The 23,856-nt window shown below is 44.2% G+C and overlaps 1 protein-coding gene across 3 annotated transcripts in view; it reads right to left on the bottom strand.

Moving 5' to 3' along the window:
* LOC126202870 (tau-tubulin kinase homolog Asator) overlaps positions 1 to 23,856 on the bottom strand; it is a 624,922-nt gene that overhangs the window by 245,338 nt on the left and 355,728 nt on the right. The window contains exons 1-2 of one of the 3 annotated variants that reach the window (XM_049936901.1): positions 2,071 to 2,167; positions 1,867 to 1,991 (exon numbers count right to left, since the gene is read on the bottom strand). The exons of the other annotated variants lie outside the window; for them this stretch is intronic. The gene's annotated coding sequence lies outside the window, so the exon portion shown is untranslated. Of the gene's footprint in view, positions 1 to 1,866; positions 1,992 to 2,070; positions 2,168 to 23,856 lie in introns of those variants that run through there. 3 annotated transcript variants of the gene reach the window in all.

Genomic DNA, 23,856 nt, shown 5'->3' on the forward strand with positions numbered 1-23,856 from the left:
TTTTATCCTTGCTACCTTCAGAACCTCAGGAGTGCAGTCCAGTCAACATTTTGCGTGCTAGTTATCACAAAATTGACACAGGTTCAGCCCAGGATTCTTCAGATCAACAACACAGTCCTGTCCTTTTATCTCCGCGTTCGCAAATGAAGCACGTGCCGTGTCAACACGACGCCCCCAACGCGAATTTCGCTCTCGTAACTTGAGCTGCCGAGTCTCAGAAATGCGCACGCCGGGAGCTTGTCATTGTTCGCGGCGCGTTTCAAATGTGCAAGGACGGTGACGCAAAGCGAGGCGTCTTCACGAAAGGTAAGGTCGAGTTCTGCGAGAGCCGTGCGTGGTCCGGGCGCCTGACAAACATGGTAACAGCACGTTACACGGCGTGTCACGCCGATCTCCAACCCAACGCCTCCCACGAGTGTCGTAGCAAGAAGAAAATCAAATATGAAAAGCTCGAAGAAGCCACCGCACCGGAATATGCCTTCAGAGAGGAACTTGCGGCAGCGTCGTGTATTTTGTGTGGGTCTTTTTTTTTTTCTGACCGCTCGAAGCGCGCCCCCTGTATTCGGTCGTCGAGGCATAGCAGACGCCGCGCCCGTAAAGACTTTTATTGAACAACGCTGCCTGGCTCCCGATCAAGTATTCCGCGTGCCGACGTAACTAGTCCATCTCATACTTACACACTACTTTATTGCTCGCCAGATTAAAAGGTGCTGACCGACATTTTAGTTCAGAATCAACGAAGCTAAAAATAGAGAATCACGCTTCTGGCACACACAGCTCCTTAACGTCTGTTGGTCTAGATTTGCGTGTACAACAATTATTTCCCCCATTCAACATTAAAAGTTACTCACTTGGAAACTGCAAAATACGCTTTGATAATCCGTTTCAAATGGCAAGTATACACGCTAATGCCATCTCTACGACACGGAATATGTGTGTGTGTGTGTGTGTGTGTGTGTGTGTGTGTGTGAGAGAGAGAGAGAGTTATAAAACATGTCATTCAAGAATTTTAAGAACACGTTAAACGTTAATTACAGTAAGCCTTATGCGCCTGGTCTACACCTCTTACAGATTACTAACAGGTACTTATTACCATTTCGTCCAATTTTTCGAAACCATTAACAGTGTGTCAAAAGTCTACCTTCGGGTACCTATTGTTGTACCATCCTATGCCTGAATTTCTTACGTAGGAACAATCATTACTGGACTATTCATGGCATACACAAAGCCCATGGAAGACTTCATGTGTCATGATCGCTGTTTTCCTTTAAACTTTAATTCCGTACGAAATAAAATCAAAACAGGAATCTTCAAGATGTTAATTTATACAGCCAATAACTTTGATGCTAATATGAGACTATTTCGGAAGACAAAGTCTAAGAAAACACAACACTTTCATGAGTGAACAGGAAGAACTGTTAAAAATAGTATTTTCGTGTAACCACGCCCACAAAGATTACGGCCAGCTGACGCTCAATAATCTTCGGCTACCTCTGTGTGTGCATCGTCTGTGTGGTGCATACGGCTAACGTAAGCTACATTGCGACACCGCCTTAGTTTCCATGCTTGCACAAATAAGACACTTCAAAACTAGAAAAAGGAAGGGTACTGAACTGAAATTTTACTTTTAGTTGGCGTTGAATGGCGGCAGTGTTAGCATACAGTACAATCACCACTAAAAACTAGTGTCGTCTGCTAGACCTCTCCGTGATGCTACTGCACATTGCACGTAATTTTTTTATGTAACGCGCTTACATATCAAAGTAAAATGTCCTATGGTGTATTAGTGGTTGAATATAGTCATTGTACCTCCCAATACGTGTCCCCAAAATCAGTGCAACAACAAGAATTGAAGCAAAAACTTACCATATACAGCGAAATGGGTCGATAAGGCTGCCATTTTGAGAGCCGACTGCAAAGACCACGGCATCTCGGAACTTATCGCATTGTCAGCAGAGTCGATACGCGGACGACAGGAGCAACCTTCATGGCTATCAAGCAAAACAAAATCTCCTTAACTGCAATTCATTTCCGAATAAGTTTATAATTAATTAATTCACTGCACAGCACCTCGTATCGCAGGCTGCACTCACTACTGCAAGCACGACATTTTCCGACACCAGAGCGCACTGTAGGACGGGCTACGAATTCGCCATCTGGCGGCCTGAGCCGCAACTTCGTGGAGTTAGGAATTGCGCGCAGCGACTCTGCTGGCAACGAAGCCAGCTGTTTTTGCTAGTGCTTTGTTCAGAGTTTTGTCACTAGGGGGAGATGTGTACACCTCAGCGTGGAACGATAGCGGCTTGTTCGGAGTTAAACCGGGAAGTTCCTCAGCTGCAGAATTAAATGTGGACAGTTTGTCCCTGTTTTGTTTTGTTGTAGAGCTTAATTGTAAGGATTTCTGTTGTCGCAATCAGACGCAGTATTCAGCTGTAATAATTTAGTGCGTGCACACGATAACCAATAATAATGATTTTCAGAGAAACGTGATAATCCTCTAGAAAAACAGAAACGTTAAATTGCACACAATATCTGCAGAGTACTTATGTTTTGATTTAGCAGAATTAAAGCAGTTTGGTTAGATGTGAAGCTCCAACGTACAGGGGTCAATTAATTTCCGTTGCTATTAGGCATACACATTGCACAGCGTGTGGACTTTTTCAGTATTAAGTTAAATAAGACGACTATGGCACTTAAAAACTTAAAAAAATGAAGTTACAGAACGCAATTTCTGTACGTCTCATGCTCGAGAACCGTACGAGACTACGGCTATCTACAATATTTGGACGTTCAACCTTTTCCAAAAATCAAGTTTTTGATTGGAAACACATTCCAGATAGGCCCATATAAATTATACTGTAGGTTTATATTTAGTAATCACACTGCGCTTGGATACTTCGGCGAGATTCGAGGCCAATCTGCTACAGCTTCAAATACGTGGTAATCATATGAAATATGTATCATCCACTTGGTCACAGTACGTCTTGTGGTCAGCAGTTTGAGAATGTTATTATGTGAACTGCCCTAAAGTGCATGGCGGAGTGCAGTTTCTCGACTAGTATGTATCGAGTGTCTTATCATTCTAATTCGCGCAGGGCACGTGATTAGTTGCATATATATAGGAGCTATTGTCACTCACTCATATTTTATTTTCTCATTCCCATCAGATGTGGCTAAAAATACTTGTAAATTTCGTACTGTGAACGATCGGGTTGTTTGAATTTTTCTGTGTAGGTTTTCGCGAGTTGTTAGTTGACTGACTTGTTAGCCAATGCACATCAAATACCCTGTATGGAATGAATTTCCTTTACTACACGTCTATGGTCACAAATTTTTTGAAATCATACTACCGGTTTCAGTCTATAATGACCACCTTCAGATCTGTTTTATAAAATAACATGTTTTAATATACAGGAGCCATAGTGGTATCGTCAAATTGTAAAGATAAAATCTGCAGCTGTCTTGCTACGATCACAAGCGCTTTATCAAACATTTTTAAATGTGCTCTTTGTAAAATAACGTTAGGTTTGCTTCTATTGTTACATCTACATCGGCATGGTGGAAACTCGTTTATCTGACCCGCATTAATCCATATGTCTGGTTTATCGGGATGTTTTTATTTATTTTTCAGTGCATTAACGATACAGTATTTGATACTCTAGAAGTAATAGCGGCAACAATCTATGATGAGTATCATTAAATTCGTCCAACCACTACAAACATATCCTGGCAAAGCGTCGCCTAACAGGTCAACATCGAGGTGTGCAGCACAGTATTGGCATTAAAGAGAAAGAAGTTTGTAGTATCCATGAACAAATTGTTGGATAAAGGAGAATCGTCGAGGAAAAACCACTCCTGAATTTGGTGTTGAAGCATTTTCAAATATTTCAGGACATAGGTGTTACAGACGTGAATGACTGGCTGCGAAATGCCAATGATTTCTGATGACGAAGTTACAGCCATTTGTTCGTTTGCAGACAGTGACTATAATGATGATGGATTAGATCACGAAACTGGCGCTCGGTCTGTGAATATTTCGACACACAGTACTCCTGTTGCGAAGCGCCTGCGTGATCATGTTGCACCCATACGATATACGAACCTATCTCAAAAGAAATATCATAATTGTTTTAGTGCACCAAACTTACGTTTTTTCAATATTTGGCTAATATTTATGTATTAGTGATGTATAATTCATGTATTTACTTGAGAATAAATATAAGGTGTTTGTTTACAATATTTAATCCATAGAACTATATTTTTCTGACTTCCTATTATGCGGATTTTCGATTCTCCGTATGACTTAACGGTCTCACCTAGTCAGGATAAACGAGGTTCCACTGTATTTCTCAAGTCATCGTACGGTGTGTGATTTTGTTTGGAATGACAACAAACAAGATTCAAGGTCAGAAAGAGGGGGAAGGACGAGGTGGACAGAGAGAGAGAGAGAGAGAGAGAGAGAGAGAGAGAGAGAGGGAGGACAGGAGATAATGAGAGAGGAAGGCAAGAGGAGATGGACAGAGACAGGGCGAGGAGATGTCGGAAGGGAAGCAGTTTAGGACGTGTGCCCTGTCCCAATGCGTATTTAACAACTGCGAAACATTGCCGAATTCGCTAGTAATTTTTATATGCGCAGTGAACAGATTTACATGGGCATGTTGTTATTTTTTAGCAGCCATTCATGTACCTATTCTTTTTCTTTTGTTGTTCTTTTTCATACAGCCGTAGTCAATAAAACACCAAGCAACGCTTAATCGTTCTTCGACGTCGCGTTTCCATATGAAAAGCGTGGCATAGCTGTTGATGTGATGGTGGTTTCAGTGTATTGACGTACAGACAGTTGTGATTTTGATTCCTTAACTCTCATCAAAATAAAGCTGGAATGCTAAACTGCACAGTGCCTCAGAATACCAATTGTTCTGAGGTGAAGTAAATCACAAAGGCTGGAGTGGGAGTGGAGGTGATCTTGTTCAGTTTGCAGCTGAGACACGATTTCATTAAAACTACCGCTGAAGCTGCTTCCTCTCGCTGTTACCATTGTTTTTCCCTTTGTGATGAAACCAGGTGCAGGGAGCGTAGCAGGAGAGCGGTAGGTTGTGCGATAGTTGACCGTGGTAAAATGCAGCACAGTCCGATGAAATGTGGCGCAGTGCACAACAAGAATGACAGGACTTCGTATAACAGACACTTTAGGTTGCAATTTCTAAGAGAAAGGATGCAAATCGGTGTATGATGGCACGCTCGTAACGCGTAATCGTCACGGCTACAAGCTTTCGCTTCTCAGTGTAATTCAACTGTTGAAACGTCTAATAAGCTTGCACAGACAATTATGTTGTATAAGATACATACTGCGTCACAGCTACAAGCTTTCGCTTCTCAGTGTAATTCAACTGTTGAAACGTCTAATAAGCTTGCACAGACAATTATGTTGTATAAGATACATACTGCGTCACGGCTACAAGCTTTCGCTTCTCAGTGTAATTCAACTGTTGAAACGTCTAATAAGCTTGCACAGACAAATATGTTGTATAAGATACATACTGCGTCACGGCTACAAGCTTTCGCTTCTCAGTGTAATTCAACTGTTGAAACGTCTAATAAGCTTGCACAGACAATTATGTTGTATAAGATACATACTGCGTCACAGCTACAAGCTTTCGCTTCTCAGTGTAATTCAACTGTTGAAACGTCTAATAAGCTTGCACAGACAATTATGTTGTATAAGATACATACTGCGTCACGGCTACAAGCTTTCGCTTCTCAGTGTAATTCAACTGTTGAAACGTCTAATAAGCTTGCACAGACAATTATGTTGTATAAGATACATACTGCGTCACAGCTACAAGCTTTCGCTTCTCAGTGTAATTCAACTGTTGAAACGTCTAATAAGCTTGCACAGACAATTATGTTGTATAAGATACATACTGCGTCACGGCTACAAGCTTTCGCTTCTCAGTGTAATTCAACTGTTGAAACGTCTAATAAGCTTGCACAGACAATTATGTTGTATAAGATACATACTGCGTCACAGCTACAAGCTTTCGCTTCTCAGTGTAATTCAACTGTTGAAACGTCTAATAAGCTTGCACAGACAATTATGTTGTATAAGATACATACTGCGTCACGGCTACAAGCTTTCGCTTCTCAGTGTAATTCAACTGTTGAAACGTCTAATAAGCTTGCACAGACAATTATGTTGTATAAGATACATACTGCGTCACAGCTACAAGCTTTCGCTTCTCAGTGTAATTCAACTGTTGAAACGTCTAATAAGCTTGCACAGACAATTAGTGTTGTATAAGATACATACTGAATAAATCGTAAGTCATTGTAGCTCGATAGAAGAGATTATTGCTCATAATTAGCTGAAAGCTACAAACATGGCGATCTTACGTGCACCTACACAAAAGAATGTAAATTACGTAGGGCTCTAGGAAACTTCTTTTGTTTCATATGAAAGAAGAATGAAATTATTCCGTCGACTCTAGATCGAGGATATACAAAAGATGACATTAAGATACACTGAAGAGCCGAAGAAACTGGTACATCTGCGTGATACCGCGTAGGGTCCCTGCGAGCACGCAGAAGTACAGCAACAAGACGTGGCAAGGACTCGACTAATGTCTGAAGTAATGCTGACACTACGAATCCTGCAGGGCTGACCATAAATCCGTAAGCGTACGAGGCGGTGGAGATCTCTTCCGAACAGCACGTTGCAAGGCATCCCAGATATGCCCAATAATGTACATGTCTAGGGGGGGGGGGGGTTGTGGCCATCGGAAGTGTTAAAACTCAGATGAGCGTTCCTAGAGCCACTCTGTGGCAACTCTGGAGGCGTGGGGTGTCGCATTGTCTTGCTGGAATTGCCCAAGTCCGTCGGAATGCACAATGGGCATGAATGGATGCAGGTAATCAGACAGGATGCTTACGTACGTGTCACCTGTCAGAGTCGTATCTACACTTATCAGGTGTCCCATATCACTCCAACTGCACACGCCCCACACCATTACAGAGCCTCCACCAACTTGAACAGTTCTCTGCTGATATGCAGGGTCCATGGATTCTTGGGGTTCACCTGTACTCGTCCGTCTGCTCGATACAATTTGAAACGAGACTCGTCCGAGTGGGCAACGTGTTTCCAATCATCAACAGTCCAAGGCCGGTGTTGACGGGCACAAGCGACCGTAAAGCTTTGTGTCGTGCAGTCATTAAGGGTACACGAGTCGGCCTTCGGCTCCAAAAGCCCATTTCGATGATGTTTCGTTGAATGGTTCGCACACTGAGACTTGTTGATGGCCCAGCACTCTTTTTGCATCACTTTGTGTAAGGGTTGCATTTCTGTCACGCTTTTACGATTCTCTTCAGTCGTCTTTGGTTCTGTTCTTGTAGGATCTTTTTCCGGCAGCAGCGATGTCGGAGATTTGATGTTTTACCGGATTCCTGATATCCTCGGAACTCGAGTGAAATGGTCGTACGGGAAAATCCCCACTTCATCGCTACCTCAGAGATGCTGTGTCCCACCGCTAGTGCGCCGGCTATAACACCACGTTCAAACTCACTTAAATGTCGATAATCTGCCATTGTAGCAGCAGTAACCGATCTAACAACTGCGCCAGACATTTGTTGTCTTATATAAGCGTTGTCGACCGCGGCGCAGTGTTCTGCCTGTTTACATATCTCTGTATTTGAATACGCATGCCTATACCAGTTTCTTTGGCGCTTCAGTGTAGCTTTCTTAACTGTTGCAGACGATTTAACGATTCTAGCAGACAGTCAAATCACAGCAATCAAAGAAATAATGGAACGCAAATAATGCATTAAAAAGCTCTTCAACAGATCTCTTTTGGGAAAAAAGCTGAATTCATCTGCACTAAATTTAAAATTTAGAAACTGAACACGAAGTACAGGCAAAAAAGAGGATTAGACACTTCAAGTCGAGATCACAAAACCACCAGGGTTAGAGCATGACAGGGGGTTCGATTACAGGAACTCAAGAGAACGTACACACACACAAAGTACAGACGCAACGACACAACCTGAAGGTCTGTATGCAAGCGAAACTTTTATTGTAAAGAGGTAAGGGGAGATATATCGGAGAACGAAAGGAAAAAAAAAAGCCATGAGTCCCACAAACTAAGGGGCCGAGAAAGCCCAAATACGAGAAGCAGTGACAGTAGTAACCAGGAATTTGTCCATTCAGAAGGTAAACTGAATCAAGTGGACAGAATGAGAGCCGTATCGAACATCAGGAAAACGAATCTAAAAGCACCACGTCATCCAAAAGACTCCATACGTAAATTATAATACAAAATAATCGAGCAACTTACAAGTTTCTACAAGGAAATATGATACTAATCTGTGGCGTAAAACAGGAATCTGTACGAGTCGAGAAGCACTACAGCACAATATGCAGACTACATCCGCATTAATACGACGTCGTCATCAGCTCTCAAGATTACTCTTTGGTAGCTGCGTAACACAAAAAACGATCTTTGTAAATTACCTTCACCAACAGTTCTTGCAGTATCACTTCTAAGTGTATCAGTTGTCATGTTGTTGTTGTTGATGATGTTGTGGACTTCAGTCCGAAGACTTATTTAATGCAGCTCTCCAAGCTACTGTTCCCTGTGCAAGGGTCTCCATCTCCGAATAACTACTGCAACTTAAATCTTTCTGAACCTACTTTCTGTATTCATCTCTTGGTCTCCCTCAACGATTTTTAACTTCTACACCTCCGCCCATTACCAAATTGACGATCCCTTGATCCCTCAAGATGCATTCTATCAAGTAGTCAAGTTGTGCCACAAATTCCTTTTTTGCATAATTCGATTCAGTATCTCTTCAATAGTTATCTGAGCTGCTCATCTAACCTTTAGTATTCTTCTGTAGCACCACATTTCAGGAGCTTCTATTCTCTTTTCCTCTGAACTGTTTATACTCCACGCCTCTATTCCGTTCAAGGCGACACTCCACAGAAATAGGCTCAGTAAAAACTTCCAGATATTTATGTTAACAAATCCCTCTTTTTCAGAAATGTTGTATTGTAGCCAATCTTCATTTTGTATCCTCTCTACTTCAGCCGTTATCAGTTATTATGCTGCCCAAACAGCAGAACTCATCAGCTACTTTTAGTGTCTCATTTGCTAATTTAATTCCCTCTGCATCGCCTGGTTTAATTCGACAGCAGTGAATAATTACTTATTATTAGTCCGCAGCTCGTGGTCGTGCGGTAGCGTTCTCGCTTCCCACGACCGGGTTCCCGGATTCGATTCCCGGCGGGGTCAGGGATTTTCTCTGCCTCATGATGACTGGGTGTTGTGTGAAGTCCTTAGGTTAGTTAGGTTTAAGTAGTTCTAAGTTGTAGGGGACTGATGACCATAGATGTTAAGTCCCATAGTGCTCAGAGCCATTTGAACCATTTTTTTGAACTTATTATTAACACCGTCTACTCATTAGCTTTGGTGTATCACATATAACTCCAACGCCTATTTTCTCCGTTCAGATTCAATACAGTGTGTTGAGTACACGGCTTTTGAAAGCAGAAATTCCTCCCTGTCTATAATGGAAAGCAATATGTACCACAGTTTAATAAACTGTGGTACATATTGCTTTCCGTTATAAATACGATCGGAAACATGTAGTATAGTATTGTGTGAGCAATGGGAGATGTTAGGGATGAAGCCTGTTGCTCGATTGACTCTACGATGTAGGAATTGTATTAGGTGTAGATATACTTCTATGGTCCTGCAATATCGGCGAAAGCAATTAGATGACGACCCAGGGCGTCAGTTTCAATGAGCATTAAGTTTTCAATAACGATTCCGTTACGAATGATTTCAATAATTTCTAAACGGGAAAGTTGAGTATACTGAAAGGCAAAAAAATTTTACATATCAGCTGCATCAGCAATTTCGGTCTCCAGGACGACTACGTTTTTCACAAAATTTTAAAGGGGTGTAACATTTTCTAAGAAAACATATTTATAGCATTTTCATTTAGTTGAAATTTAAGAAAATGATCCCACCAATTTATCCAGAGACACATCGGCTGCCGGCCGTTGTGGCCGAGCGGTCCTAGGCGCTTCAGTCTGGAACCGCGCGACCGCTACGGTTCGTAATTTTTCATTAGGAGAAATCATCCTTCGAATGATATAACAACGTTTCCGGTATCTTTATTTAGGGTATTGTAATCACCGGCGTTTCTGAATCCGTTTCTCCGCTCAGTTTCCGGCCTGGTTCAGCAACAGTAATCAAATTTTCAAATAAAAAGGCAGTCTCTGTCGCAGGTATTTGTCTTTAATTTGATGCGTTTCGCGCTAGTAGTGCATCTTCAGAATTTCTGTAACAACAATAACGTACCTATTACATAATGTTGCGATCACGAGGCTATCCAACCCGTGCTAAATAACTATTGATTTAAGAAACTTGTAAAAAGGTCTTAGACAGGGTAAATCGTAAGAGTCAAGAAGTAAACATTGACTGGAGCGAAACCGCACTCGTCAAATGTAAAACCGGAAGCTTGAAAAGATAAATAAATTTTTATGAATGCCCCTTCTAAAACAGATAACTGCTAGAATGGATTTTCCGCATCTATGGGCACCAAGAAGCTAGCCGGGAGTTACTAGACAGTCACAGTCAGCAAATCGTGGAGAAAGCCGGTGTGTGGATAGGCTTGCAGCGAACAGGCACATCGTGCAACAGTAAACAACAAATGCGCTACGCTGCGAGAGCGAACCGCGTATTGTACTGACCTGACCTGCCCTGACCTGACTGAATCAGTGTAAGAACTGAACAGAGCAGAGGTGTACAAATTCTCCTTCCAGCCTGTCTGCCCGTATCTTCGCCGCAACCATTAACGCAGCTCAGCCTGCCGCAACGCAGACACAAGAGTACATCTGTACTGAAACACTGTGGTTAAAGCAAGGCAACTTGGGTTTCCGCAAACCTGGCAGGGTCCACGGGACCCGTCCAGCCTGCTGCGCCTGACAACAGGTTGCGCTATCAACCCATCGTCACTACAGAATAGCCAGGTGTGTTTTCATGAAGGTAGTTTCACTGCACCTCATTCATCATAAAATGAACAAACCAAACTTAACGAAGGTTGAGGAGAACTCAACAATTGGGGAATATATACCAGTCACGAAAGACGGACCAAGTCCAGCAGGGAGGGAGTGGGGAGTGGTTGGGTGATTCGAAGGAGAGGACCAAACTGTTACGTCATCGGTACCAAGTCCAGCAGGAAAAAAGTTGTCCTGTGTTTCTGAGGCAGCTTCAAATAAATCGGTAGGTGTCTCGCAGCGCAAATTGTGTAAAAAGTTGCTGAACACTCATTCTGGAACCTCGAGTATGTTACGACATTTTTGTAAATTTGATCAGCAGTTTTCTCACTCCATAAATATTTTGAAGCAGGACAAAGATTTACTATTGGCTGACAAGTGTATGGAAATTTGTTCTAAGGACTTGAGAAAGGACTTGAGACCATCAGCAAATTTAGGACAAACGTTCATTGAAACAGGAAAAATGTGTGTGTGTGAATTTCTAAGGGACCAAACTGCGGAGGTTATCGGTCCCTAGGCTTACACACTACTTAATCTAACTTACGCTAAGGACAACACAGATACCCAGACACCCATGCCCGAATGCCCGAGGGAGGGGGGGGGGGGGGGAGGGGAGCGGGACGTGGAGCAAGGCGCCCTAGTCCGCGCGGCGCAGGTTAAAAGAGGAATGTGTACACCTCTGGAGACAGAGGACAACAGTGTCGCTGGAAGCAGAGGACAACAGTGTCGCTCCTAGAGACCTGGCAGCGAATATGCTAAAACATGAAGCGAATATCTGAATTCCTGGTTGGTTTGCTGATTTGGGGGAGGAGACCAAACAGCGAGGTCATCGGTCCATCAGGATTACGGAAGGTTGGGGAAGGAAGTCGGCTGTGCCCTTTCAAACGAATCATCCCGGCATTTGCCTGAAACGATTTAGGGAAATCACGGAAAACCTAAATCACGATGGCCGGACGCGGGTTTGAACCGTCGTCCTCCCGAATGCGAGTCCAGTGGGCCTCCTCTCTCCTGAATTCCTGCTTTGCGAAATATGAGTATTCGATGATAATGTTGATAGTCTGCTGGCAGACTGTGTACAGAGAAATTCCAATAAAAAAAACTAAAGATTAACATGTCGTAGTTGGGATTCACAGTCATGTAAACTTTGTAGATGACATGGCGGTCGCCTTTTGACTGTAACATTATTTATTTGTAAAATCCAGTGTTGCAGTTTCGACCATGTGGAAATAATTGTGCTTTAGGGACTTCAAAACCTAGGAATCACCGGACATCACATTTCATCGCACTGGGTTTCTGTATACGACCTTCTTATGTCAACTGCACTCTATGAACCGCATTGTAAATACGTTGTTCGTATTCTGCATAATTTTTGCTGCCATCCGTAATACTGAAGTAAATGATTACATATTTATTTTTGCTTCATATAAAACAGAAGCCGAAGTCGTCGCACAGTGTTCTGAGGACTTAACGCCTATTTATTATTACTTACGAATCCGGCTGCGAACTGCTCCATTTAAGTGTACTGTAGGTATATATTGATCGTATTCAACATTATTTTTGTTCACAGCCGTTTTTCCTTTTCTCTCACGTTTAATGGACAATGGAGAGGCTGATTCTAGTAAATTCATTTCTGCTAAAAAGTGTTGTTTGCTGTACCTGTTAACAACCTGTGAACACGTTTGCGTAGCTACTGCTGCATTTTTAACATTTAGAAGGGAACGTGCTGTAGTCACTACGACTGCGAAGTACATCCATTCATGCTCTGCAAAGCAATGTGAAATGCATTGCTTTCATTGTCAAGAAGCAATACCATTCAAAGCAGAATGACGTATTCATTCTGTGACAAGATGTAATTAAGCTGAATACCAATTCTGTGAAACGCTGCTAACCTAGAGTGCTCCATTAAATGAGAGAAAGTACGCAAAACAGTTACACACAAAAGTAAAGTACAATAAAAGCAAAATACTTGCATTGCATTTAAATCGGGCAGTACATACAACTGGACGCGTTAGCGGTAAGAAATGTACATAAATCCACAGAACACGATAGGACGAAACCAGCTTCTGTTTTACATGAAAGAAAAACAAAAGTAGGATTGTTTAGCCCCATTATTACAGATGCGAGCAAAAATCAGAATACGAACAACATATTTACAATGTAATTCAAAGAGTTCAGTACACAAAAGCAACCGTAGTCGAAAACACACCGCAATGAAATCAACTTCTGTTTTGGACGAAACTAAAATAAGTATAGAAGACATTAAATCACCCAACAATAAGACGAACTGATAAGCTAGCAACGAACCAAGTTCGTGTTACCGGAAGTCCCTGTATGAGAACTAGGGAGGGGGGGGGGGGGGGGCAGTGGTCTCTGTACTATCTGAGAGTCGAACTGCAGCCATCTGAACAAATCGGCCAAAGATGCTCGTATTCCATTTGTTGCCTACTTACAACGTGGCTGCCACGAAATGTCTCGAGCAAGCAAAATGAAAATAAATTTCGGTACTGCTTCCACATCTGCCTGTTGTATAGAATACTGATATAAAATTCAAAACCAGAAATAAGTAAAGAATTATTTACGACTTACAGACCGATGGGAACTTTTTTACCTAATTACAACACGGCGAACTATGGAGATGACAAGAATCTGAAGGAATATCGAAGCTCCGTGCTCTGAGATCAGAGATGTACACTGAGGACTTTTGGGGTCTAATTATACTTATATTTAAATGTATTATAGAGTATAAGACACAATCACATGTGCTTACTAAATATTTTGAACCTCATTTCTCTCTACTCATTGCGTTGTATTACAGCAGCCTTAATTTAATTTCATATTCGTTGACGCAAATACTCGACGCATTTGAAGATGTGCATCTATGAGTACATATTACTTCCGTTTGAAATGTACACCGTACCAGCTAATTGGCGTGAGGCAAAGGCCGTGAGCCGTCAGGACTGGAAGGCAAACAATGAAGCGTTGTCCCCCTCGTACCGTGTGGCCACGCAGTAGCCTCGCTACTTACCGCTCTGCCACTCAAGTGCGCGGCCGACTTTACTTCGGTCACAGCCTAGTTCACCAACGTCAATTAAAATTAAGCACTACTTAAAATATGTCTGTCTCTGTACGAATTTTTGTTTGCTACTGAGCAACAATATTACACTCTTAACTTCTGTTGATGCCTTTCAAGTCGGTTGTTCGTTGTCAGACGCACATTTGTATAAAATGCGACAGAGGACTGCTGACTGCACGAATACCTTATCCGGGCCGCAGTGTGACGACCACTGCGTTAGACTGTATTTTCATTCCAGTTAAGAAATAGAGTGAAAGCAAGAGACTAGTGTAACCTATTGTTAAACACCGCCAGGAGGAATGCGCTGATTGTCTTTCTACAGTCGGCGACAGATCTCAGTAATACTGTCGCTTTTGAAATGGATAACGGACAAGGACTGTCCTGTTTCACAGTTCTTGACGTTGTTCAGTTAGAGCCGGGTTGTATGAATTAGGAAGATGACAGTCAAACGCGACCGTGGTTTTCTAACAACATAGAGAAATTTCGATGTTATGGATAGATTATTTTCAGATAGCCAGACGGGGTGGCCGAGCGGTTCTAGGCGCTACAGTCTGGAACCGCGCGACCGCTACGGTCGCAGGTTCGAATCCTGCCTCGGGCATGGATGTGTGTGATGTCCTTAGGTTAGTTAAATTTAAGTAGTTCTAAGTTGTAGGGGACTGATGACCTAAGAAGTTAAGTCCGATAGTGCTCAGAGCCCATTTTTTTCCAGATAGAAAAGTAAAAGTAAATGAAAGATTTGCAAGAAGTTTTTAGTGCACTTTAGTAAATACGTTGATAATTTCCGGAGAGCGGAGCGTAATAATGCAGTAGGCTTCCAGATGTGACTCGTAACAAGTTTTGTAAATACAATAAACACCAGATTCGGCAAAAAGGCTAGTGTGATCTGAAGTACCCGTGTTTCGCGGTTGTAAGTGCAGTTCCTGGTCCACTTTAACCCGGATAATCGTCAGCTCGTTTTAATTTACTTTTGTTTTTCTTGTCCAGTTTTCCATCGCCGCCGGCCGGTGTGGCCGCGCGGTTCTACGCGCTTCAGTCTGGAACCGCGCTACCGCTACGGACGCAGGTTCGAATCCTGTCTCGGGCATGGATGTTTGTGATGTCCTTAGGTTAGTTAGGTTTAAGTAGTTCTAAGTTCTAGGGGACTGATGACCTCAGATGTTAAGTTCCCATAGCGCTCAGAGCCATTTGAACCATTTTTGCATCGCCACGACAACTTGTACGAGTTCATAGGCACGGCAAGATTGAATCATACGGTGATCAGCAGTTTCTTGTAAAGTACGCTGAGGTAACAAAGGTCATGGGATAGCGATATGCAGACATACAGATAGCGGTAGTATCGCGTACACAAGCTATAAAAGGGCAGTGTATTGGCGGAGCTGTCATTGCACTAAGCTAATTCATAGAACAGGCTAGCAGCCGCAGAACGGGAATCAACCTACTTTGAATGTGGAACGGTAGTTGAAGCTTGACGCGTGGAACATGGCATTTCGGAAATCGTTAGAGGGAATTCAATACTACGTGATCGACAGCGTCGAGAGTGTGCCGAGAATACCAAATTTAAGGCATTTCCTCTCAGCACGCAGTGGCCGGTGGCCTTCTTTTAACGACAAAAGGCAGCAGCGTTTGCGTAGAGTTTTCAGTGTAACAGACAAGCAGCAGTGCGTGAAATAACCGCAGAAATCAATGTGGGACGGACGAGGAACATACAGGGTGTTTCAAAAATGACCGGTATATTTGAAACGGCAATAAAAACTAAACGAGCAGCGATAGAAATACACCGTTTGTTGCAATATGCTTGGGACAACAGTACATTTTCAGGCAGACAAACTTTCGAAATTACAGTAGTTACAATTTTCAACAACAGATGGCGCTGCGGTCTGGGAAACTCTATAGTACGATATTTTCCACATATCCACCATGCGTAGCAATAATATGGCGTAGTCTCTGAATGAAATTACCCGAAACCTTTGACAACGTGTCTGGCGGAATGGCTTCACATGCAGATGAGATGTACTGCTTCAGCTGTTCAATTGTTTCTGGATTCTGGCGGTACACCTGGTCGTTCAAGTGTCCCCACAGAAAGAAGTCACAGGGGTTCATGTCTGGCGAATAGGGAGGCCAATCCACGCCGCCTCCTGTATGTTTCGGATAGCCCAAAGCAATCACACGATCATCGAAATATTCATTCGGGAAAATTAAAGACGTCGGCCGTGCGATGTGGCCGGGCACCATCTTGCATAAACCACGAGGTGTTCGCAGTGTCGTCTAAGGCAGTTTGTACCGCCACAAATTCACGAAGAATGTCCAGATAGCGTGATGCAGTAATCGTTTCGGATCTGAAAAATGGGCCAATGATTCCTTTGGAAGAAATGGCGGCCCAGACCAGTACTTTTTGAGGATGCAGGGACGATGGGACTGCAACATGGGGCTTTTCGGTTCCCCATATGCGCCAGTTCTGTTTATTGACGAAGCCGTCCAGGTAAAAATAAGCTTCGTCAGTAAACCAAATGCTGCCCACATGCATATCGCCGTCATCAATCCTGTGCACTATATCGTTAGCGAATGTCTCTCGTGCAGCAATGGTAGCGGCGCTGAGGGGTTGCCGCGTTTGAATTTTGTATGGATAGAGGTGTAAACTCTGGCGCATGAGACGATACGTGGACGTTGGCGTCATTTGGACCGCAGCTGCAACACGGCGAACGGAAACCCGAGGCCGCTGTTGCATCACCTGCTGCACTAGCTGCGCGTTGCCCTCTGTGGTTGCCGTACGTGGTCGCCCTACCTTTCCAGCACGTTCATCCGTCACGTCCCCAGTCCGTTGAAATTTTTCAAACAGATCCTTTATTGTATCGCTTTTCGGTCCTTTGGTTACATTAAACCTCCGTTGAAAACTTCGTCTTGTTGCAACAACACCTAGGCGGTGGAATTCCAACACCAGAAAAATCCTCTGTTCTAAGGAATAAACCATGTTGTCTACAGCACACTTGCACGTTGTGAACAGCACACGCTTACAGCAGAAAGACGACGTACAGAATGGCGCACCCACAGACTGCGTTTTCTTCTATATCTTTCACATCACTTGCAGCGCCATCTGTTGTTGAAAATTGTAACTACTGTAATTTCGAAAGTTTGTCCGCCTGAAAACGTACTGTTGTCCCAAGCATATTGCAACAAACGGTGTATTTCTATCGCTGCCCGTTTAGTTTGTATTGCCGTTTCAAATATACCGGTCATTTTTGAAACACCCTGTAGCTGTTAGAACAGTGCGGCAAAATTTGGCATTAATGGCCTATGGCAGCAAACGATCGACACAAGTGGCTTTGCTAAGGCCACGACATCGCCTGCAGCGCCTCTCCTGAGCTCGCAACGGTACTGGTTGGACCGTAGACGACTGGAAAACCGTGGCCAGGTCAGATGAGTCCCGATTTCAGCTGTAAGAGCTGATGGTAGGGTTCGAGTGCCACAGAGCTCACGAAGTGAAGGTCCAAAGGTGTCAAGAAAGCACTGTGGAAGCTGGTGGTTACTCCATAATGGTGTGGCTTGTGTTTACATGGAGTGGACTTGGTCCTCTGGTCCAACTAAACCGATATCGATTTGAAATGTTTGTGTTCGGCTACTTGGAGACAATTTGCAGCCTTGATGGACTTCATGTTCCCAACAACGATCCGCCATGTCACTGGGCCACAACTGTTCGTAATTGGTTTGAAGAACATTCCGGACAATTCGAATGAATAATTTGGCCATCCGGACCGCTCAACATGAATGCTATCGAACCTTTATGGGACATAATGGAGAGGTAACTTCGTGCACTGGTAACATTTACGCAACTGTGAACGGCTACAGAGGCAGCGTGGCTCAATACTTCTACAGGAGACTTCCAACAACTTGTTGAGTTCATGCTACGATGAGTTGCTGCACTGAGCCAAGCAAAAGGAGGACCGACACCGTAATAGGAGACATCCCACGACTGTGGTCAACTCAGTATATGACGCTGTGCTCTAGTTTTCCAATGTCTTCACATTACCAGCTTTTTAAGCAAAGGGTACGTTCTTGTTTTTCTCCGATTCGTAAGACAGTGACAGATATATAAATATTTTACGAAGAGAAGTAGGGCCGGGGAGGGGATTATTAGTGTGTTTCGGGATCCTGACAGTTGTTGTTGTTGTGGTCTTCAGTCCTGAGACTGGTTTGATGCAGCTCTCCATGCTACTCTATCCTGTGCAAGCTTCTTCATCTCCCAGTACCTACTGCAACCTACATCCTTCTGAACCTGCTTAGTGTATTCATCTCTTGGTCTCCCCCTACGATTTTTACCCTCCACGCTGCCCTCCAATACTAAATTGGTGATCCCTTGATGCCTCAGAACATGTCCTACCAACCGATCCCTTCTTCTGGTCAAGTTGTGCCACAAACTTCTCTTCTCCCCAATCCTATTCAATACTTCCTCATTAGTTATGTGATCTAGCCATCTAATCTTCAGCATTCTTCTGTAGCACCACATTTCGAAAGCTTCTATTCTCTTCTTGTCCAAACTATTTACCGTCCATGTTTCACTTCCATACATGGCTACACTCCATACAAATACTTTCAGAAATGACTTCCTGACACTTAAATCTATACTCGATGTTAACAAATTTCTCTTCTTCAGAAACGATTTCCTTGCCATTGACAGTCTACATTTTATATCCTCTCTATTTCGACCATCATCAGTTATTTTGCTCCCCAAACAGCAAAACTCCTTTACTACTTTAAGTGTCTCATTTCCTAATCTAATTCCCTCAGCATCACCCGATTTAATTTGACTACATTCCATTATCCTCGTTTTGCTTTTGTTGATGTTCATCTTATACCCTCCTTTCAAGACACTGTCCATTCCGCTCAACTGCTCTTCCAAGTCCTTTGCTGTCTCTGACAGAATTACAATGTCATCGGCGAACCTCAACATTTTTATTTCTTCTCCATGGACTTTAATACCTACTCCGAATTTTTCTTTTGTTTCCTTTACTGCTTGTTCAATATACAGATTGAACAACATCGGGGATAGGCTACAACCCTGTCTCACTCCCTTCCCAACCACTGCTCCCCTTTCATACCCCTCGACACTTATAACTGCCATCTGGTTTCTGTACAAATTGTAAATAGCCTTTCGCTCCCTGTATTTTACCCCTGCCACCTTTAGAATTTGAAAGAGAGTATTCCAGTCAACATTGTCAAAAGCTTTCTCTAAGTCTACAAATGCTAGAAACGTAGGTTTGCCTTTCCTTAATCTTTCTTCTAAGATAAGTCGTAAGGTCAGTATTGCCTCACGTGTTTCAGTATTTCTACGGAATCCAAACTGATCTTCCCCGAGGCCGGCTTCTACTAGTTTTTCCATTCGTCTGTAAAGAATTCAGTATTTTGCAGCTGTGGCTTATTAAACTGATTGTCCGGTAATTTTCACATCTGTCAACACCTGCTTTCTTTGGGATTGGAATTATTATATTCTTCTTGAAGTCTGAGGGTATTTCGCCTGTTTCATACATCTTGCTCACCAGATGGTAGAGTTTTGTCAGGACTGGCTCTCCCAAGGCCGTCAGTAGTTCCAATGGAATGTTGTCTACTCTGGGGGCCTTTGTTTATCCTGACAGTACTTCGATATAAATAACGTGTCGTTCTTTAGTGCAGAGCAAACAATAGTGCTGTGTTGTTAGTTATGTTCCTTGTGCCACTCCAAATGATCGATAATAGAGCATAAATATAACCGTTGCTAACTGTGTACAGCATCTTCGCCGTAATATTTCGATATGTGGCGTTGCGTGCACGCCAACGAGGTGATACAATTGTCAGCGCATTAGATTATGATTTGCTACGAAAGGAACGAAATTTAGATTTTAATATCCTGTCGACTTCGAGGTCATCAGATACGTACCAGTAGCTCAGTTTAACAAGAGTGGTAGTGTCCGGCCCCGGTAGCTGAGTGGTCAGGGTGACGGAATGTCAATCTTAAGGGCCCGGGTTCGATTCCTGGCGGGGTCGGGGATTTTCTCCGCTCAGGGACTGGGTGTTGTGTTGTCCTAATCATCATCATTTCATCCCCATCGACGCGCAGGTCGCCGAACTGGCGTAAACTCGAAAGACCTGCACCAGGCGAACAGTCTACCCCACGGGAGGCCCTAGCCAAACGACATTTCATTTCAAGAGTGGTAGTCCTGTAACAGGGACCATGTGCACTAGGGTCAGTCTTGTACAATAAACCATATCGACAAAAGATGGAGGGAACCTTTTAGAGTAAAACGCTAGCGGTATGCCATTAGAAGCGATATCAGTCTTTAGAGTAATAGGGATTTTATGAGACCGGGATGGAGTTCAGTGACGCTGCACGTGCACAGCCTACGGGCCTTCACCAGGATCTTGTCTGGCTCACGCGTGTCCCTTCCTCCCAAGCGCTGCGCAACTGAGGACATGAACTCGCCGACTATGAGGGGCCATCAATAAGTAATGCAACACAGCTGTTTTGGCCAGTTTAGGTTGAAAAAATGCTGAAATTATTGTGGGACATCGTGGAATATTCCCGCTTCAGCCCTCCAGCATCAGGAAGTTTCGACAGGTTCGACGCTATCAGTAGCCTTCAAAACGACATCTGCAACGAAGGTGCGTTCCAAGCGCAGAACTGTCACTGAGTTTCTTTTAAAGGAAAACCAGAGCATTGCAGATATTCATAGGCGCTTGCAGAATGTCTGCCTGGCACTGAACAAAAGCACGGAGAGTCGTTGGGCGCCTCGTCATCATCGCAAATCTGCCAGATCTCCCTCGTGCCGGCCGGCTGCACGCAGCTGTGACTCCTGCAATGTTGGAATGTGCGGACACTCTCATTCGAGATGATCGGCGGATCGTAATCAACACTTCGCTGCTCAACTGGACATCATTATTGGTATTTTGCAGTGAACACATGGTGTGTCGTGGGGCGATCACTCTGTTTTTAAAATACACTCCTGGAAATTGAAATAAGAACACCGTGAATTCATTGTCCCAGGAAGGGGAAACTTTATTGACACATTCCTGGGGTCAGATACATCACATGATCACACTGACAGAACCACAGGCACATAGACACAGGCAACAGAGCATGCACAATGTCGGCACTAGTACAGTGTATATCCACCTTTCGCAGCAATGCAGGCTGCTATTCTCCCATGGAGACGATCGTAGAGATGCTGGATGTAGTCCTGTGGAACGGCTTGCCATTCCATTTCCACCTGGCGCCTCAGTTGGACCAGCGTTCGTGCTGGACGTGCAGACCGCGTGAGACGACGCTTCATCCAGTCCCAAACATGCTCAATGGGGGACAGATCCGGAGATCTTGCTGGCCAGGGTAGTTGACTTACACCTTCTAGAGCATGTTGGGTGGTACGGGATACATGCGGACGTGCATTGTCCTGTTGGAACAGCAAGTTCCCTTGCCGGTCTAGGAATGGTAGAACGATGGGTTCGATGACGGTTTGGATGTACCGTGCACTATTCAGTGTCCCCTCGACGATCACCAGTGGTGTACGGCCAGTGTAGGAGATCGCTCCGCACACCATGATGCCGGGTGTTGGCCCTGTGTGCCTCAGTCGGATGCAGTCCTGATTGTGGCGCTCACCTGCACGGCGCCAAACACGCATACGACCATCATTGGCACCAAGGCAGAAGCGACTCTCATCGCTGAAGACGACACGTCTCCATTCGTCCCTCCATTCACGCCTGTCGCGACACCACTGGAGGCGGGCTGCACGATGTTGGGGCGTGAGCGGAAGACGGCCTAACGGTGTGCGGGACCGTAGCCCAGCTTCATGGAGACGGTTGCGAATGGTCCTCGCCGATACCCCAGGAGCAACAGTGTCCCTAATTTGCTGGGAAGTGGCGGTGCGGTCCCCTACGGCACTGCGTAGGATCCTACGGTCTTGGCGTGCATCCGTGCGTCGCTGCGGTCCGGTCCCAGGTCGACGGGCACGTGCACCTTCCGCCGACCACTGGCGACAACATCGGTGTACTGTGGAGACCTCACGCCCCACGTGTTGAGCAATTCGGCGGTACGTCCACCCGGCCTCCCGCATGCCCACTATACGCCCTCGCTCAAAGTCCGTCAACTGCACATACGGTTCACGTCCACGCTGTCGCGGCATGCTACCAGTGTTAAAGACTGCGATGGAGCTCCGTATGCCACGGCAAACTGGCTGACACTGACGGCGGCGGTGCACAAATGCTGCGCAGCTAGCGCCATTCGACGGCCAACACCGCGGTTCGTGGTGTGTCCGCTGTGCCGTGCGTGTGACCATTGCTTGTACAGCCCTCTCGCAGTGTCCGGAGCAAGTATGGTGGGTCTGACACACCGGTGTCAATGTGTTCTTTTTTCCATTTCCAGGAGTGTAATTGAAAAGCCACGATCGCTTCAATCGTTTATTAGATGGCCGGTTTCAGCACTCTGAAGGTGTCATCATCAGATCTGTGAAGGTATAACATAACAGGTTTGAGGGAGGGCTTACATGAGTTAACTATATACATTACAATTATTACAGAACCACGTACCTGAAGCGTGGATTAAAACCATATGGACATCATGGCATATGAGGCAGACCATCTGATAAAATCATTGTCACAACCAATAAAAAATAATAAAAAACTGCTCTCATGGTCGTCCTTTCCATAAAATATAAAACTGAAGTCACCAGATGAAACTACTACTGCTCTCCTAACACCGGTCGGCATCATCACTGCCCTACTCCGCGCAGGCTTACCTGCTGTGACTGTAGCGGTTCACAACCGGCCAGCAGATAGCGCTGTCCAAGCAGCGCATACACAGCCCCACGGTATAACCACTCATTACTACTAAAACACAACTTTACTATAACTGCTTGCCACATACCCATGCAAAGCCCACATTTGCGCATACATTTCCTGTACATACTACAATCACTATAAAGCACATCAATTACAAAGTAAAAGCATCTGAGGCACAGACATTATCCATTAGCGCCTTACAAAACTGCATACTATAATTTACCTTTATTCATATATGGACGTCAGGAATATGCACACAGAAAGCTGTTCATAATACGACTTAGGTACAATGTGACGAGCGATTAAAACCTGTATGCTGGGCTTTACCTGTCTAGGCAATATGGTCTTAGGTATCGTAAGCATATTCACTTGCTATAAAGTCTCTCACCATCTATACATTCTTTATAAGCAAGGTACGAATCAACTACGAAAATCTGCACAGGCACATGGAATTAGGGAATCCCAGGTCAGAAGCAAACCGAAGGGCACAAGAACAGGGGGGGGGGGGGGGGGGGAATGGCATACGGACCAAGATGCACAGTGACTATACGTTCGCTCCCATCGGCATGGCACTCGTTTCGTCCATGGGCCTCACCGAATGGGAAATAATGACAAACTATATTACTATGATACCAAAAACACAAGCGTTCTAGCTTCATACACAAATATATCTGTAAAATATAAAAATAAGTAAAATAAGTACGTAACGAAGACACGCTTGGCGGGCAATGGTAACCATCGAGTAAAGTTTTACTGGCGAAGCTGGCCAACTACACTTCGAGCCTTATAACACGTATTTACTTTACCAACGTAGGCCCCCACTGTTGGTGTTGCTGACACATTCGTCCACCAGGGGGTAAATGGTTTGTGCCACCTGGGTTTCTTGCCGCCTAACAGAAGGTCGTAGAGAGCAACGAAGGAGCAT

Source organism: Schistocerca nitens, chromosome 9 (genome assembly GCF_023898315.1).
Source record: "Schistocerca nitens isolate TAMUIC-IGC-003100 chromosome 9, iqSchNite1.1, whole genome shotgun sequence".
NCBI classification, from domain to species: domain Eukaryota; kingdom Metazoa; phylum Arthropoda; class Insecta; order Orthoptera; family Acrididae; genus Schistocerca; species Schistocerca nitens.